The sequence below is a fragment of the Carlito syrichta genome, unplaced genomic scaffold (assembly GCF_000164805.1).
Source record: "Carlito syrichta isolate Samal-C Ts95f unplaced genomic scaffold, Tarsius_syrichta-2.0.1 Scaffold303148, whole genome shotgun sequence".
NCBI classification, from domain to species: Eukaryota; Metazoa; Chordata; class Mammalia; order Primates; family Tarsiidae; genus Carlito; species Carlito syrichta.
In genome coordinates this window covers 230,362-248,749 of record NW_007247244.1, presented here as the reverse complement: position 1 = coordinate 248,749, position 18,388 = coordinate 230,362, and the positions used below count along the sequence as shown (strand labels likewise).

At 46.1% G+C, this 18,388-nt stretch overlaps 1 protein-coding gene and 1 long non-coding RNA gene across 2 annotated transcripts in view; one reads left to right on the top strand and one right to left on the bottom strand.

The window, feature by feature from the left end:
* Positions 1 to 7,125, bottom strand: part of TRAF5 (TNF receptor associated factor 5) — a 29,733-nt gene extending 22,608 nt beyond the window's left edge. Inside the window, exon 1 of the mRNA XM_008057874.2 lies at positions 7,104 to 7,125. The gene's annotated coding sequence lies outside the window, so the exon portion shown is untranslated. The remainder of the gene's footprint in view (positions 1 to 7,103) is intronic.
* Positions 1 to 18,388, top strand: part of LOC103260230 — a 55,006-nt gene that overhangs the window by 30,647 nt on the left and 5,971 nt on the right. The window lies entirely within an intron of this gene.

Here is an 18,388-nt window from a genome sequence, read left to right as displayed (position 1 = left end):
AGGTCTCACCAAGTTGCCCAGGTGGGTCTCAAACCCGCAGGCTCAGGCAATCCACTCACTGTTCATCAACTTTTTACAGGATGCTAATTTATCCTATCAGTTTAGTCATATGCTTGGACAAAGTATAGCCTGGTGTGTTAACTAATTACAAGTAAATTGTTGTAAATTTTTCCGTCACTCAATTGAGAGAAATGAAATGTTTTGTTAAAATTTTTCAGAAGTGGCTGGGCATGGTGGTTCACGCCTATAAACCCAGCACTTTGGGAGGCCGAGGTGAGAGGATTGCCTGAGCCCACGGCTTCCACACCAGCCTGGGCAACTTGGTAAGACCTCATCTCTACAATAAATTTTAAAAAATTAGTTGGGCATGGTGGTGCATGCCTGTAGTTCCAGCTACTTGGAAGGCTGAGGCAGAAGGATCACCTGAGCCCAGCAGGTCGAGGCTGTGGTGGCATGAGCATGCCACTGCACTCTAGCCTGGATGACATAGTAAGACTCCAACTCAAAAAAAAACTTTTATTCAGAAGCAAGAAACTTGCACACAAATACATTTCTTGCAGTATCTATTTATCTATCACTACCACTATAATAGACTGAATGTTCATGTCCCCATAAAATTCATATGTTGAAATCTTAACTCCAATGTGACACAGTATTAGGATATAGAGCCTTTAGCAGGTAGTGAGGTCATGAGAGCAGAGCTCTCATGAATGGGACTGCACAGTGCCCTTAAAAAGAGGACAGAGAGAGCCGGGTGTGGTGGCATGTGCCTGTAGTTCCAGCTACTTGGGAGGCTGAGGGAGGATCACTTGAGCCCAGAAGTTTGAGTCCAGCCTGGGTAGCATAGCGAGATCCCACCTCTAAAGAGGCCAGAGAGCTTCCTTGCCTTCTTGCTGCCATGTGATGATACAGCAATAAGTCTGCAACCCAGAAAAGGAAACTCACCAAAACCCAACCATGCTGGCACCCTGTTCTCAAACTTTCAGTTTCCAGAACTGTGAGAAATTTCTGTTGTTTATAAACTACATAGTCTATGGAGCTTTATTATAGCAGCTCAAAACAAAGACAAATAACAAGCCACATCATTTCTCACCTGAACTAAGTAATATCACCATACCATAGCCAGGGTGATATTTTCAAAATGCAAGTACAATTTAGGGTTATCGTCCCTCCTCTTTCAGTGACTTCCCAGGGCTCTGTTCACCCAGCAACCTCCCAGACCTCCCTTCCCTTGCTTTCTGAACTCCAGCCACACAAGCTCTTGCCTGCCACAGGGCCTCTGCACAAGCTGTTAAGGTATGCTCCCCTATCCCCTTCCAGGCCTCCTCACTTAGTTAACTCATATCTATGCTTCGCATTTTATTTCAAGCATCATATCCTCAGGTAAGCTTTCTCTTCTCCTAGACTAATAGCAGAAGGCCTACTCACCAGTGTCTAAAACATACATATGGCATTCAGAGAGTACCTCAGGTGGGTGGGTGAGGCAGGGGGAAGACTTTCCACCATATAAACCTTTTGAATTATTTAACAGGAATGCATTACCTATTCAAAAATAAATATACACAATTAAAGATCCACTAAGTTATCTCTCTCATAGAACCAACTTCCTTTCCTTCAGAGCAACACTTGGTTTGCAATAAGACCACATGTGAATGATTATTTGATTATGTGTCCCTCCAGGATAGACAGATTGCATCTCGTCTTGCTCATTATGGCATCCTCAGCTCCAGCACTGTGTCTGTGTCTGGAATGGAGAACAATGTAGCTATCTGTTGAATGAATGCTATTTGAATGGGCTTTATGAAAAACCCTCAAAAGTGCTGCTATCACTAGTGTTGACCTCTAATATAGCGATTATTATTATTATTGTTTTTTGAGGCAGGGTGTTGCTCTGTCACCCAGGCTGGAGTGCAGTGGCATGATCACAGCTCACTGCAGCCTCAACCTCCTGAGCTCAAGTGATCCTCTTGCTTCAGGCTCTGGAGTAGCTAGAACCACAGGCAAACACCACCACACTTGGCCAATTTTTTTTAAAAAAATTTTTTGTAGTGACAAGGTCTTACTGCTTTGCCCAGACTGATCTAAAACTCTTGGTCTCAAGAAACTCTCCTACCTCGGCCTCCCAAAACGCTGGGATTACAGGCATGAGCCACCATGCCTGGCCTTAACCTTTTAAAGGTTAAACTTTTTAAGGTTAACTTCCCTCTACCTTTGAAATGTGATGGAAACTCTAGACCACGTCTCCACAAAATAGTTCACACACCCAATTTCTGGGCATTTCAGGACCTTCTGAACCCACTGGTAGTCCCCAGGTTAAGAACAGCCCTATCTTCCCAGCAGAAATATTGTTACTTTTGGGCATAGTGTGGGGTGGGGTGCTTTCAGAGTGTCTCGTAAATGGTTAAAAGAGGTCTTCTGGGGTGGTCCCCGCAGATGTCCTTCTATGTGGCTGGGGACAGGAAGGCTTTGCCTACAGACTCACTTGCTCTTGAGATCCCTCATGACTCCCTGCAGCTGATAGGGTCAATGAGGCCTGGGAGCAGCTGCGTGGCCTAACGAGCTAGGCGAGATGTCTGGCCCCATTCAACACTCAGCTCAGCTCACGACACCTGCTGGCCTTTCTCTCCTGTGTACTCTGGTCGGCCTCTCTTACTCTGGAGTGGCTTGAGCCTGGGGTGTGGCCTGGGTGAATGGAACAGAGTTAGCAACTGGCCTCTTTTGGCAAATACAGCTTTCTTCCCTGTAGGTCAGGGAATTTTTGTTTGTTTGTTTGAAATCCTGGGATTTGAGACCTAAGCCCTGTCTTTTCCCCTCTGCATGTGGTTCCTGCAAAACTTGAAAGGTGGTAGGTGTGCAGTATAAGATATGAATGTTCTCCTTTTTAACACAGCTGACTCTTGGGTCTTAACAAAAGTCTTAACTCTGAAGATGAAGAGGCAGAGCACTTGATTTACATGCATAACCCTCCTAACCGAGAGCCATCTTTCTCTCAGTGAACCAGAAAAGCCCATTTCAAACTGCCCTAACCTGTCCTGTAGTCCCAAGGGAGGTTGACGCTGCACATTCTGTGCCCTTATGTCATGTTCTGTGCCCCTCTGAGGTTCTCTCCTGAGAACAGGCTCATGTCTGTGTTACACAGCATCTAAATTTGGACTCTCAGAGATGTACCTTAAAGCGACAGGCCCATTCAGCCCCCAGAGCAAGGAAGCAGGATGCAAAAAACTCAGTTCAGTTGTCCCTGCACTACTACCTATGCTCTTCCTAATGCAATACTCTATTGCACTCATCTGTGTGTATGTCTATCTTTCTCTATAACAGCAGTTTTCCAACTTTTTGGTCTCAGGATCCATCTTCACACTTGCTATTATTTGACTGTATGTGTGCCCTCCAAATTCATATGTTGAAACCTAAGACCCAGTGTGATCGTACTAAGAGGCAGGGCCTTTATTTTATTTATTTTTTGTGTGTTTTTTTTTTGAGTTGGAGTCTCACTCTGTCGCCCAGAATTGAGTGCAGTGGCCATTCCCGGCCACCGCAGCCTTGACCTGCTGGGCTCCGGTGATCCTCCCACCTCAGCCTTCCAAGTAGCCAGAACTACAGGCGCATGCAACCATGCCTGGCTAATTTTTTGATTTATTGTAGAGATGAGGTCTCTCTGCCCAGGCGGGTCTCGAACCCGCGGGCTCAGGCAATCCACTCACCTCAGCCTCCCAAAGTAGCAGGATTACAGGCTAAGCCACCGAGCCCAGTTGAGACGGGGCCTTTAGAAGGTGATTAAGTCATGAGGACTCTGCCCTCATGGAATCAGTATCCTGTAAGTGGCCTTAAGGAAACTAGCTAGGTTCTTTTGCCCTTCTACTTTCTGCCATGTGAGGACACAGTAACAAGGCACCATCTTGGAAGAGGAGAACAAGACTTCTCCAGACACTGAACCTGCTGGCATCTAAACTGTGAGAAATATAATCTTCTTCTTTATACATTACCCAACCTGAGGTATCTTGTTATAGCAGCACACAAACTGACTTAGATAACATTCTTAAAAATGAGGAACCAAACTCAGAATAGTCAACACAATATTAAAGGAGAAGAACAAATTTGGAAGACTGACACTACCCAGCTTCAACACTTATTATAAAGCTGCAATAATCAAGACAGTGTAGTATAGCCGAAACAATAGACAAATAGATCCATGGAAGAGAATAGTGAGCCTGGAAATAAACCCACATAAATATAGTCAACGGACCTTTAACAAAGGAGCAAAGGCAGAACAATGATGCAAAGATAGTCTTTCCAACAAATGTTGCTGGAACAACTGGACATCCACATGCAAAAAATGGAACTAGACACATACCATACACACTTCACTAAAATTAACTCAGAATGAATCACAGACATAAATACAAAATGCAAAACTATAAGACTCCTAGAAGATAACAGAGGGGAAAATCTAGATGATCTTGGGCTTGGCAATGGCTTTTTAATACAACACCAAAGGCAAAATCCATGAAAGAAAGAACTGATAAACTGAACTTCCACTCAAATTTGCTGTGAACCTAAAACTGCTCTATTATAAAATCTTTTTTTTTAAATTGAGACTCCCTAATAGTTTTTGTTTATGTGGTTATATCTATTGATATTTACCGTATTTGAGATTAAAACTGAGGAATTAAAATTGTATTTAGTTTAAGATAATAAGTCAATTATATGTTAACACAATGTTTTTATGACAAATAATCATTTCCCAAAAAAATAAGCAAGAGGAGTGGAACCATTTTTGCATATTTCTTTAATCTCTTGCTTAATAGAAGACAGCTGGATTTTCATATCTGCTCCTACATTCAGTCTGTTGCATATCACATATCATGCAGCTTTAGAAAAACTCCTGAGGCTGGGCACAGTGACTCACGCCTTTAATCCTAGCACTTAAGGAGGCAGAGGAGAGAGGATTGCTTGAGCCCTGGGATTCAAGACCAACCTAGGCAACTTGGCAAGACCTCGTCTCTACAATAAATCAAAAAATTATCTGGGTGTGGTGGTGTACGCTAGTAGTTCCAGCTACTTGGAAGGCTGAGGCAGAAGGATCACTGAGCCCAGCAGGTCAAGGCTGCAGTGGTCATGAGCATGCCACTGCACTCCAGCCTGGGTGACAGAATGAGACTCTGACTCAAAAAAAAAAAAAGGAAAGAAAAGAAAAAAGAAAACACCTCTGTGCAGTAGTCATGAAAGGAGAGTAAAAATGGCAAACAATGTCTTAATGCTATTATGAAAATAGTTTTAACCATGCCAATTTCCTGAAAGGGGTCAGGAAGCCCCAGACAATGATGTACTAGTAACTGTTTAATAATCTGCTCAACTGGAGAAAAGCTCCAATTTGTAGCATTTGCCAATTTCTGTGGTTAAATACTCTCACCATGGCTAATTTCAAGTTCATGATGGAAGAGGTCACCGAACTCAAGTTGGGAAGAGATACACACAATTTGCTCTTACCTGAACTTACCTGAAGTAAGTAAGAACCTGTTAAGTACTTTGCCAGTGAGAGCTGTTCCAGCAGAGTTCTGAGGACTGAATGCCCTGTCCTTCCTATTTCTAGCCGCGTGTTTATTTCCCAGGCCTATTCAAAATGCCAAAGTTATCTCTGATCTTGTTCGCCCTCTAATCTGTTGGTGTCTTTTCCAGTAGTTGGTTTTATGAAATTGGGTTTTAATTTCATTACATGTTTAAAAAAGTAAACACTTATGTTCAGCTATGAGACATGGACTTCAGACGTTTCAAGGCAATGTTCTGGCATAGAAACAGAGCTGTGGTGTCTCCCAGGGCAGTATCTGTTTCCTTCCTCTGAAGCTTCCTCAGGTCCAGACCCACTGTGTTCACTGGCATGGAAGAGCCCAATAGACAGAACTAAAAAGATGGATGTTTCTTCGACTAACAAATCTATTTATCTAATTAATTAGATGCTTCCAGCTGGTATGTCATTCCCAGGCAGCTATTTAGTGGAAATGAGTAAGCACTCCATTTTATTAAAATCTCTCTCCTCTGTGTATAACCGCTTATATAACAGGAAAAGCAAAGAAGTTCAGTTCTTGCAAATCAAGAAAAAAAAAATCAAAACTACTAAAAACAGAGCTTATATATCACCTTTCTGTAGTTAACAGCCTATTATTCCTGCCACTGACAGGATGTACTGTGTGGTACTCCTGCCGAAGAGTTATTAACTCAAACCAAAAAAGACAAGAGAAAATCACATCCTATCCATTCCCTAAGAACTCTTACTGAGTTTCTTTTAAATGCCATCTTCTTTGTTCATAAATTAATGCATCTTTTCCATGAGAATTTTTTAGGAATTCCAAAGGAAAGCTGTAGATGTCACAATTTAAATTCTTTACTTGCATATTTCTTCTGATTTATTTCTGGGGAACATAAAATAAATATTCTAACATTCTGAAGCAGTGATTTAGCTTTTAGTTGCAACAAAAGGACATGTATCTTACAGAATTTTTTTTTTTTTTGAGTCAGGGTCTCACTCTGTTGCTCAGGCTGGAGTGCAGTGGCATGATCATGGCTCACTGCAGCCTCGACCTCCTTCTATGTCGGCCTCCTATTAGCTGGGACTACAGGCACATGCCAGTGATTAATTTTTTTGATTTTTTTTTGTGGTGACATGGTCTTGCTATGTTGTCCAGGCTGATCTCAAACTCCTGGGCAAGCAATCCACCCACCTCAGCCTCCCAAAGTGCTATTACAGGCATTATATATCACCTCTGCACTTGGCCCATCTTAAGAATTTTTGACAAAGAAAGGTCAGTTGTCATTTGTCCACATTCTCTCCATAGCCCCCAACATCTTGTTTGGGTTAATGAAGTTTTGGAAAAATTGGGAATGTTTTTATATATCATGTTAAAATTCAGAAACTATGTCTCCAGGGGTTTCAAGTTCTGATTCTTGGGGAATTAGTCATTACTAGAGATCAAATCTCAGAGTGAAAAGATCACAGGACCAGAAACCTGGGCTCAATCTTGCTCTACTACCTGCATGATCAATGTTTGTATACCTAACCCTGAATTGTACCCATCTTTGTAAAAAACAAATCTTGCTCTGTCAGTCACCAGCTATGAAACCTTGGGCAAGACATCCTCGGAGTCTTCTCATCTGTACACGCTTACACAGATTCAGAATGTCCATATCTTGGGTTAGGTCCTGCGAATGCAGAGGCTGTGACGCTGTGTCTGCTCTTAAGATCCTCTAGGGCACAGGAAACCAGACAGAGAAACGATACATATCCCAGTGACAAGTACCACAAAAAGGGATTTAGACAAAGAACTGTTACAGCCCAGATGAGAGGTAGCTAACAGTTTCTGGGATGCCTGTGCTAATGTCACAGAGAAGAAATCACCTCAGTTAGTCTTGAAAGAAGAGGATGCATTTTTAGGTGAAGGAGATAAAAGAATTTCCCAGAAGATATCACAAAAGTTCTAGACCGGTGAATGATGAACTGAAGCTGAAGTGGAATTAAGGGAATATGCCAGTCATTTGCCTGTTTGTTCAAATTCCTATTCTTAATCTGCCTTGGTTTGTCTGCCGAGGTGGGGTGACGGTTTGACCCCACAAACTCTGTTTCCCAGGCTCCCTGACTAGGTTCCACAATGAGAGGCACTGGCAGAAGACTGAAGGGTGGGGGGAGGGGCAAGCCAGGGGTTTCTCCCCCATCTCTTGGTGCTGGGCTTCATCTCAACAGTGACCAGGTCTCCTCCATGGCTTTAATCACCTTTGGGAATGGGCTGCTAGAAGGTAAACTGTTCATTTCCCAGCTCTGCTCAGGTCTCATCGAGAATAGAAGGAGCCAACTCCCTAACACCAGCATTCAGAAGCATGGGGAGGGTGCAAACCTGTTATTCCCTAAACCCACCCAAGGCCCAACAAAGGGTCCTGGGCTTCAAGGGGAGAGATCGTGGCTGGTGATAAGGAAGAGTTAAAATGCCCAATCCTAAAATGTAGTGACCCAAGAAGACTCTGGAATCCGTGCCCAAGCAGTATTTTAAAAGAGAACAGCCCTGAGTTAGTTGCCAGATGCTCACTGGCTAGGAGGACAGGCAGTTCCCTCCCTCAAGGTCATGCCTGGCCTTGAATATTGTGATTCTGCTCTCCCAGGAAGAATAGTTTCTACCAGGAAAGTTAAAAAAGAAGGGGGGGGGGAAGCACTTTATATTTTTTTTAATTTTTAAGTTTGTTTGTTTGTTTGTTTGTTTGTTTTGAGTTGGAGTCTCACTCAGTCGCCCAGACTGGAGTGCAGTGGCTGCTTCCGGCCACCGCAGCCTTGACCTGCTGGGCTCCGGCGATCCTTCTGCCTCAGCCTTCCAAGTAGCTAGAACTACAGGTGCGCGCTGCCACACCTGGCTAATTTTTTGATTTATTGTAGAGATGAGGTCTCGCCAAGTTGCCCAGGTGGGTCTCGAACCCGCGGGCTCAGGCAATCCACTCACCTCAGCCTCCCAAAGCACGGGATTACAGGCTGAGCCACCGAGCCCAGCGAAAAGCACTTTATTATGTTATCCTCCTGCAACAAAGGAGAACTGAAATGGGCTTGAAGCTGTTCCAAAGCTCTGTCTGCAGTGGCCCAGGGAGATGTTTCCTCGGAGGCTGAAGAAGAAATCCTTCCAGACAACTGCTAGGGTTCTGCTCCAAACTTAACTTTCTCTTCCTTGCCACTGTTGGTAGATTAGTCCCACAGCCTAAAACAACAACCCCTCAAAACCTTTGGGTAATCTCTGGGAGAAACTGGTTTTATTTTACTTTAACCAGGCAAGTAAGACAAAAAGGAAGGGCCTTGGATAAGTAAATAGGCCACTTTCCATCAGGTCTTATGTGGTGAGGAGATTATGCAGAGACCAAGTGACACAACAGCCAGGAGAGATGTGACAACAGTTCATCAGCCCACTGTCCTGGCCCCAGGATGAGTGGCTTTGGTATCTCAGAGGCAGAGACTGCGTGTGTTTTTTTCTCCCCTTATGCTTTCTCAGAAGAAGGTTTTCTTGAGAACAGGATGAAGAGTGACGTGGGTATGATTTTAATCCCTTTAAAGAGAAGTGTGTCTTCTCTCTAAGTTGTCAGGCAACCTCTGGTTCCTCATTTTCCTAGCAGGGCAGCAAACACTGTTGGTGAGTAGAAGGGAGTGCAAAGGCTGAAGGACATCCCTGCAACCTTCCCCACCCCGAATTCACCCTGGGCCACACACCCACGTGTGCCTGAGGCTGCTGCCGCATGGAGTCAGTCTCGCTTATACAGAAGCCTTTAGTGGAACTCTCTCCTCTTCAGAATCATCCAGCGTTCATCTGACTCTGATGATCATTTTCACGTATCCAGAAAAACTTTTAGATTTGCTCTCAGGCCAAGAGAAAAAAAGCAATAAAGTGACCGCTGACTTCCCACACAAAAGCCATCCTAAGAAGTCTTGTTTGGCCAGGCATGGTGGCTCACGCCTATAATCCCAGCACTTTGGGAGGCATAGGCGAGAGGACTGCCTGAGCCCAGGAGTTTGAGACCAGCCAGGCAACTTGGCGAGACCTTGTCTCTAACGTAAATAAAAAATTGGCTGGGTGTGGTGGCTTGCAACTGTGGTTCCAGCTACTTGAAAGGCTGAGCCGGAAGAATCGCCTGAGCCCAGCTGGTCAAGGCTGTGGTGGCTGTGAGTGGACCACTGCACTCCAGCCTGAGTGATAGAGTGACACTCAGATTAAAAAAAAAAAAAAAGCCTTGTTTGACCCCCAGTGTGCTCAGTCCCCATCCTCAGCTCCAGCGCTGTCACAGTCCCTACAGCTATCTAGGGACAGCTAAATTCTTCAAGGGAGGGATTATTCTCATCAGTCTCCAGATCCTCAGACTTGGTCCCACACCTGACCCAGAGTGCTCAATGTCTGGTAAACAAGGAGACAGAGGATTAGGTGGGACCACAGTGGAAAAGGGCCATTAAGACAATCTAGAACTACGCTGATTGAAGCAGAAGGCGAGGGGATGATATGAAAATGTGTGAATGGAATGTAAGGGCTGGAATCAGAAACAGGTTAGGATTACATTTACTGAGGCTATGTCTAGGCACAGAGCTAGCTAATTTACATGCATTCGCTCATTTAAATTATGACAATAGCCTGACGCTCTTGGCCCATGCCTACAATTCCAGCAACTTGGGAGGCTGAGGTGGGAGGATCAGTTGAGTCAAGGCTCCAGCCTGGGAGACAGAGTAAAGGCCTGTCTCTGAAAAAAAAAATCCTGACAACAACCCTATGCCATATATATTATCATCACTCTCCATTTTTTGAATGAGGAAATGGAGGCTTGGAGAGGTCCTATTGCCTGGAAGTGGTGGAGGCTCTCAGGGGATAAGGAGACCCTAAGGTTCCTCCTTGCCCCTCCAAAATCTGCCAAGAGGCAGTGTAGTATGATGGTCACTACCATGGACTCTAGAATGGACCTGCCTGGATTCAAATCCTGCCTTTATCCCTTAATAGCCATGTGACCTCAAGCAAGTTACTTAGTCTCTATGCTTTTCAGTTTCTGTATCTGTAAAATGGTGATAATAACAAAACCTCATAGAACTTTTTTTTTGAGTCAGGGTCTTGCTATGTTGCCCAGACTGGAGTGTGGTGGCATGATCACGGCTCACCACAGCCTTGACCTCCTGGGCTCAAGTGATTCCTACCTTAATTTCCTGAGTAACTGGGACTACAGAGAGGTTCTACCATGCCTAGCTAATTTTTTTTTTATTTTTTGTAGTGGTCTTGCTATGTTTCCTAGGCTTCATAGAACTTTTGATGATTAAATAAGTTAATATATCAGAGGTTGGCTGGCCCACCATTTGTTTTTTTAAATAAAGTTTTTATTGGAACACAGCCATATCCATTCATTTACATATCACCTATGGTTGTTGATGCACTACCACAGCAGAGTTGAGTAAGTTGCCTCACAGACCATATGGCCCACAAGGCCTAAAATACTTAGTTACTACTTGATTCTTCACAGAAAAGGTTGGCTGACCCCCACTGATCCCCGCAGTCCCCATGCATGAAGAGCTTGTAATGGTGGTACAGGGAAAGTGCTAGACAGGCTTTGACTGTTATTACTATTAAGCATTTGCTGCAGAGCCCCTCCATCCATCCCTTACTCTGACTGCCTGACATGCCAGGTTTTGTATCAGGCTCTGGGCACAAGGGGTGAAGAAGACAGATGGTCCATGCCTGCTCCTGTGGAGCTAGCAACTAAGGAGGACACAGAGGACCAAAGGAAGGAGGCAATTTAGAGACTGTGACAAGCCCTTTGAAGCAAATAAGCAAGAGAAACAAGGGTTGCCATTCGAGACTGGAAGGCCTCATGGCAGAGATGGTAACTGAGCAGCAGCAACCTGAAGGGTGAGAGTGAGCCAGTGTGAGGAGTGGTGTGAGGGCGTTGATCAATTCTGGGAATGCGCTTGGCATGTCTGAGAAACAGAAAGGAGGCCAGTGTGGTCTAAGTGTCATGAGTGAGAGGAAGGGTGACAGGAGCTAAGACAGGAGCCAGGGCATATGAGCTGGTAGACTGGGGGAAGTTGGAATTTATTCTAAGGGAAGAGCCATGGGGAACTGCCTGAGTGCCTTAGGCAGCTAGGCAGTGTCTACTTTGGAATCTGAAAAGACCATTACAGATGCTGAATGCAGAATGGACTGTGGAGGGCAGGAAGTAGCAGGGAAGGCAGTTAGGAGGCTGATACACACCCGGTGGAGATGCTGCCGTAGCTGGGGAGACACGGCACAGGCCTGGGCTATGATGTGGTGGGGGGAATCGAGCAAATGGGGGAGAGTGGGTGGGGGAGGTTTGGTTTTTCACAGTAGAATCCAGAGGACTTGGCAATCGAATGTGAGGCTTGAAGGCTTGGGGGAATCAAGGCTGACTCTCAGGATTTGGGCCTCAACTCCTAGACCGAGGTGGTGCCATCCAATGAGATGAGGAAAGTGAGGGTGAAGGGTGGTAAGTCAGTTGTTTGGGACTACAGGGAGCAGGCAGATCCTTTTTCCTGAAGACACCCCTTCAAGTGAGAATACAACTCCCTCGGCCCCCTGGAGGCTTGCCAAGGCAAAATATTCCCATTTCCTTCCTAAGCTCTTTTTATGCTCTGTTTCCTCACCCATCTGTCTGTTCTCTGTGAGTGGACTTTGCTTTTTCCGTATCTCTACCTCCTTGTCCTGGCCCAGAGGTGAATGTGATTAGTAGAAGTGGTCTGATCATGGTCAAGTCCTGTGAGTTCACCCTCCCTACCTTCAGTCGTTCTAGGGAGGCCCAGGGTCACCATCGTGACGTCAGATGGCACAACACGGCTGACTTACATTTACTTGTACTCACCACACTCTACCTATTTCCATGGTTTTCAAGGCATGAGCTTTTCATTAGCTCCCCGCCCACCCTTCCCATGCTGCTCCACTCACTTGGGACCCTGAACAAAGCCAACTGCTTTCCTTCTATGCAGAGCTGCCTTCTGTTGCCATTTTACTTGTTTCTCTATTTTATCCTCCGAACATGCTTGCCTCCTCACTTCACCCAGTGCGTTGTTTTGAATTCATGGTTACACTGGACCATCTCCCACTAAACAATTATTCATTCAGTTGCTCCCTTTCTGTAAATCATTTTTTTTACTGAGAGCCTACCGTAGGAAGACACTGATGGGGAAACAAAAACACAGCACAGTGGGCCCAGATTCCCTCCTCCTGGAGCTCCTGCCCATTCACCATCTCAGCCCAGCAATACCCCACCAGTCACTTCTCCCCCTCCCCACCCTGCCTCCCATTCCTGGTTCCAGAGCAGTACCTGATAGAAACACACTTTGCAGATGGCGCCGACAGACCTGTGTTCCTCATCAGACAACCATCAGCACCTCCCTGCAGTCTTCCCTACCCTCCCGAGCTCTTCTGTACCTACTTGGAATAAACTGGGGTGAGGGGGTCATCGGTGTTCAGGTGCATGTGTATGAGGCCCTGTGTCATCTGTAAAAGCATATAATGTTGGTTTGCTGATCTAAACTCTAATCACATCATCAGATTTGCTGATTAGTCTCTCCTAAATCCTGCCCTTTATGTGATATTTAGCACTTCCTTCTTGAAACTCCCTGATTGCTGGGTCCTGGGGTCCTGTACTTGTTGGTTCTCCCAGCCCTGACCACACCTCTGGCAGTCTCCTTGTCAGCAACCCTCGCCTGCAGGGCTTCCTGAGGCTGGGTCAGCCCTCTGCCCTCTGTTCTTGGCATAACTCCCACTTCTCATTGCCAGGCTCCCTTTTCCCCAGTCAGACTGTATTTCCAAATATGAGCGGGCATGAGTTATGGGGCTGTCATCTCACACTCACAGTTTTCTCCCCTTCTCTATTCCCGACCATCCTATTTGCTCATATAGAAAGGCACAAAGAACACACACACTTGGAAAGTGAATGGGATTCCAGCGGCCCCTCAAGCTTGGATATACAGCCAAGAGACAGCAGTTTAGATTTAGCTTGGAATTTGGAAGCACTTTCAAGCAAGGACTAGGCCCAGCTTTTGCCCAGCCCCACACTACATACACTCCATGGCCTCCAGGGTGCTCTGAGAAAAGGGGAGGAAACTGGGACCACCCTAGACAGGCTACAAAACAGACATGCCAGTAAGTATTCAGAAATCTTGACTTGAACTTTTGGTGACTTTTAGCTACAACTCATGCGTGATACAGCAGGGATTTTAACATAGACTTTTTACTCCAAATCCAGAGCTCTTTGCTCTATGTTATGACTGGGAGAAAATGCACCACATTTCAATCGACACCAAAGGGGAGGACCTAATGAGAGGCCGTATCACCTACTGGTTTGAGACCAGCTCTGGAGCCAGACTGCTGGGGTTTGGTCCCTTCAGTCATTCACTTACCTGTGTCATCTTTTCCTCATCTAAAAATGGGACAATAATAGTACCTGCCTCAAAGGCTTGGAGTGAAGATTGAATATGCTAATCCACATAAATTACACTAGAACACAGTGCTTGGTACATAAATATTTAATAACCATGCATGTCCATCCTTCCCTCCTAGCCCAATTTATTCAGCGCCTGTTTCACGCAGAGGCCTGCACCTTATTCTATTACAGGAAGTGGGTGGGATGGGTTACCAGGCAGCTCCTGTTGTCAAGGAGTTTCAGTCCAGGTGGGGGTTATGCCAATGCACAAAACCACAGCAGCAGTTCTCTGAGCAGTCAGGTCCTCAGACGCTCTGCCTAACAATTTTCCCTGGAACATGATAAAAATGCTGACGTGGACACCTTACCCCAGAGGAACAAACTTCAGTTACAATAGGTTAGCCTATCCTAAGTAATATACATCAGCATCAGGATCTCTCAGCAGCAACTAAAAGTCTGATTTTTTTTTTTTTTTTAGCAAGTTCCCAGGCTAGATTCTGTAGCCTGTGACAGTGTGAGAAGCACCAAAGAGATCATCATGGCAGCTTCTGGGTCATGTTCTCCTGTCTCTTGGAGCTCCAGGCTTGCGCTGGACCTCCTTTTTCTTCTATGTATACTCATTCTCTTGGTGAGCTCATCCCAGCTCCTGGCCTTACATCCATTTATGGCTGACAATGCCCTCATTTCTGTTCGCAATCTGGACCTCTCCCCTAAACTCCAGACTCATTCCAACTGCTTAGTCTATACCTCCATGGTGAACAGACATCACATACTTAAAACACCCAATCCCTGCCCCAACCTGCTCCCCCATCTCGTGAAATGGTACCTCCAATCACCCTGTTGCTTGGACAAAAACATCTATGAAGTGACCTTTGGCTCCTCTCCATCTCACACCACATAATCCCACTGGCTCCTCCTCAGCATCTCCCTAATCTAACTACTTCTCGCCACTTTCAGGATAACCACCCTGGTCTAAGCCACCACTATCTTCCCACTGGTGACAGCTGGTCTCTTGCTCTGCCTTGCTCATTTACAGCACATTCACACCCCAGCCAGAGTGACCCTTTTAAAAACAGAAGCTAGGGCTGGGCTCAGTGGCTCAGCCTGTAACCCCAGCACTTTGGGAGGCTGAGGTGGAAGGATCGCCTGAGCCCAGCAGGTTGACGCTGGGGTGGCCATGAGAGTGATACTGCACTCCAGCCTGGGTGACAGAATGAGACTCCAACTCAAAAATAAAAAATAAAAATAAAAATAAAAACAGAAGCTAGCCAGTTGGGGTGGCTCACGTCTATAATACCAACACTTAGAGAGAGCAAGGTGGGAGGATTGCTTGAGCCCAGGAGTTCAAAACCAGTCTGGGCAACATTGCAAAACCTCGTCTCTACAAAAAATAAAAAAATTAGCCAGGCGTGGTGGCGCATACCTATAGTCCCAGTTACTTGAGATACTGAGGTGTAAGGATCACCTGAGGCCAGGAGGCCGAGGCTGCTGTGAGCTGTGATCATCGTGATTATGCCACTGCACTCCTCCAGCCTGGGTGACAGAGTGACTCAAAAACAAACAAATAAATACACACACACACACACACACACACACACACACACACACACACACAAACCAGCAGCTAAATCTGCCACTCCTCTCTCTAATGGCCCATCAAACTCAGGATAGAAGTCAGTGTCCTTAGAGGCCAAGGCCCAATGGGATTGTGGCCTTCTGTTCTCTCTGTCCTCAGTTCCCGGGGCTTTCCCCCCTTGTCCACTCACTCTGGTCACGTGGGTCTTGCTTTTTTTTTCTCTATTCTCCCTGTCTCGAATACTCTTTCATTCTGATACCTGAGGGGCTTATTCCTTCACTTCAGGTATCTGCTCAAATGTTACCTCACAAGCGATGTCTTCGTGGAAACATAGCACCCCTGACACCCCCATCCCCTGTTGCGTTTTTCTCCAAAGCACTTATTGCTGCCTACCTTGAGGGCAGGGATTGCTTCTTTTGTGCACTGAGGTCCCAACACTTAGAACAGTGCACATGATAGGCCAGCCTCTCTCCCGCTAAGCATACTGCCCAGGGCCTAAACCTTTTCATTTCTACTGTTTGTAAGTCCTGAAATTCCACCAGTCACAGCTAGAAAGAGCAAGGCTGGCTGATGATGGCCGACTTGGGGTGGGGACGGGGTCTAGCCACATGGGGCTGGAGGAGTGAAGCCTGAGCAGTGTCCCCTCCGACATGCTAATGTGAACTAGCCTCTGGGGAAGGTGCCAAGTGGGGAGCTTTGGCCTAAGGGCATCAGGCACCTGGGAAAGAGGGAGAACCTCTGAAAAAGATGCATATAGTAGACAGGCCAACAATTCAATTCCACAGACATTTGTATGGCACCTAGTTGCCAGGCCTTGCTTGTACAAGGAGTTAGAAACCTAACATCCCATTTGCCAGAGTCCTTTTCCAGAGACTTCATCACGTCAACCAGTAATATAGTGCAAGGCCTGCTTTTTCTTTTCAGCACTCTTTTTATTTATTTATTTATTTTTTTGAGTCGGAGTCTCACTCTGTCACCCAGGCGGGAGTACAGTGGCACAATCAAGGCCATCACAGCCTCGACCTGCTGGGCTGAGATGATCCTTCCATCTCAGTCTTCCAAGTAGCTGGAACTACAGGCACATGCCACCACATCCCGCTAATTTTTTTGATGCAGAGACAAGGTCGCACCATGTTGCGCAGGCTAGTCTTGAACCCCTGTGCTCTGGCAATACTCTCCCCTCCGCCTCCCAAAGTGCTGAGATTACAGACTTAAGCTACTGCACCCTGCTCTCTTGTTTTTAATGTTTACTTCAAACCATTCACTTCTCCACAGACCTTGACCACTCCCCTGAGTCTCACCAGGAAACTCCACTTCCTACTGCACAGTAAAAAAATAAAAGAGAAGTCATCAGACCAGAAAGACCTCCACTTCCTGCCACCAGACCTGCATCTCTCCCCACATGGGGCCCCTGCTCTGCCCTTTGCTCCAGGGTGGTGACAAAGGCAACCTCTGAATTAGGCCAGTCTCCCCACCTGTCCTGGACTCTAACCTCCTCAAGGAGCTTTTGCTTACCCTTCCCCACCTGCTTTCCCCTGGCTCCTTTCCATCAGCATTTGAATAGTCGCAAGTCTCTCCTAAGATTAAAAAAAAAAATGCTCTCTCTCAGATGTTCCCAGAATTCATGCTCTCCTTCCTCTCACAGCCAAGCTTCTTGACTCAACCTCACCCCCAATCTCCACTGTTTTCTCTTCCATCCAATCATCAGCCACTCCAACCGGCTTACATTTCACCGACCATTCAAACTGCTGTCACCAAGGTCGCCGGTGACTTCTGGGTCACTAATGCCAATGGCCAATATTTAGTCTTCACCCTATGTGACTTCTTGGCAACCCCCCACTCTCCACAGGTGACACATACACTTTTTTTTTAATAACTTTATTTTATTATAGAGATGTGGGGATTACAAAACAGTATTAGGTACAAAAGTAATCTATACCCAGGTAAAGTTTTGGGTCTCCAATTGCCCCTCACTTCCCCTGGTTTAGGACCTGGTACCCCTCTTTGTGTTGTTACATACCCTCCCCCCACCCCCCGCCGTGACACACACACTTTTTTTTTGAGTCAGAGTCTCACTGTGTCGTGGCACACTCATGGACACTGCAGCCTTGATCTACTGGGCTCAGGCAATCCTTTTGCCTCAGCCTTCCAAGCAGCTGGAACTACAGGTATGTGCCACCACACTCAGCTAATTTTTCTTGATTTATTATAGAGGTGAGGTCTTGCCAAGTTGCCTAGGCTGGTCTCGAACCCGTGGACTCAGGCAATCCTCTCATCTTGGCCTCCCAATGTGCTGGAATTATAGGTGTGAGCCACCACACCTGGCCTGACACACACACACTTTAAAATACGTTCCCTTCTCTTCAGCCTCCTTGAAACCACTGTGCTGGCATCAAAGGCCATGTATAAACAAACAACTCCTAGTTGACACTCTCTCTGGAGCCCAAACATCTCCTCTCTAACCAGACCCATCTATGCTACTGGCTACCTAGTTTCTCCTCTAGAATGGCTCATGCGCACTCCAAAAGCAATGGAAACAAAATGGAACCCATCGCCCCCCGCCAAGCCCCTCTCTCCAGAGCTCCTCTAGGCAAGGGCTCCCTCTCCACCTTGCTGTATGGCCAGACACCTGGCACCATCCTGGAATGCCTCTCCCCCCCACACAATCTTCATAAATGCATTCGGCCTACTTCTCTCCACCCCCACAACCAATCCTTGACTCAAGCTACCACGCCCTCTCCTATAACTGGTCTCCACTGGTCTCCCACAATAACTTACCCACTCTTGCACCTTCCAAGCATTCTCCACACAGCAGCTCAATCTAGCTTTTTTTTTGAGTTGGAGTCTCACTCGGTCGCCCAGACTGGAGTGCAGTGGCCGCTC